Source organism: Lipotes vexillifer, unplaced genomic scaffold (genome assembly GCF_000442215.2).
Source record: "Lipotes vexillifer unplaced genomic scaffold, Lipotes_vexillifer_v1.1 scaffold583, whole genome shotgun sequence".
NCBI classification, from domain to species: domain Eukaryota; kingdom Metazoa; phylum Chordata; class Mammalia; order Artiodactyla; family Lipotidae; genus Lipotes; species Lipotes vexillifer.
In genome coordinates, this window is record NW_006784184.1 from 1,369,759 (window position 1) to 1,370,883 (window position 1,125).

Consider the following 1,125-nt stretch of genomic DNA (forward strand, 5'->3'; position numbering starts at 1 on the left):
GAAGAACCAAGGATACAAATTCCCCAGCCACAAGCATCAAAGGGAAGGGAGAGGAAATGGCAAACAGAGTATCAAACCTGGATGAAAGGGAACAAAAGAACAATAAGGTCCTTTTCCTTGAGACGGCTCCCCTGGAAAGAAAAAAGAAAAGTGAAATCTCGCGCCCGCATGATGTAGCCAACACTGCCAATAACTGCATGCAAAAGGAGCCACATCTCCGGAAAATCAAGAGATCAAAAGGTCTTCGGTGCTCAGAGTTCTTCAGGGACTCCCCATTGCCCAGTAAAGTCTAAAGTCTTTCAGAGGGTATTCAAGTTTCTTTACTCTCTCTGCCACAGTCCCTGCATGACCCAACATATGTATGCAGAGCTCACTCTCACTCTGGCAGTTACACCGCTTTCACCTCATGTTTTCTGGCTCCTGTTCCTTCCTTCTCCTTCTGTCAGGGGCCTGCCCATCCTTCAAGAGTTAGCTCAAATGTCCCATCCTCCGTGAAGGCTTCTCCAGCTCTCCCAGACAGAATAAACTCCTCTCTCCCTTAGGTTCCCAAAGGATTCTTGTTTATATCCTGCCTCCAACCCCACCATCATAATACTTATGCACCGTCCTGACAGTTCAGTCTCCTCTGTGGTTTATAAAGTAAGATCCAGCCACGCATTCATTCCTGCATCTTCCCTCGAATTCCCACCTCCACCAGGTCTCTCCATGCACCATCATTCCCCATCCTCATTCCTCCTGTAAAGGAACTATCATAGCTTCTTCTAAATAGGAGAGTCTCAATACACTTCTTGTTCCATTAAATTACGTTAATAACTAATGTAAGGTCGGATCTTAACAAACGGCACCGCGAAACAGAGGAAAGCTTCAAGTGAGCTTTATTAGGGAGCGCTCCCGGGCGAGGTTCACTGGTCCGAGAGAAAGGGGCCAGAGAAGTCGCACCCGGGCGAGGGCTGGTCAAGATTTTATAGGGGAAGAAGGGAAAGGGGTGAGGTGAATCTGGGAGGGCGCAGGGAATTCCTTATTTGGTGGTCTTTTCGGGTATCCTGGGGGACCGTTAGTCCCGCCCCTCAAAAGGCGGGAAGGCTGGGCCGGGTGCAAAGTTCCCAGGTCAGTTCCTGGAACTGG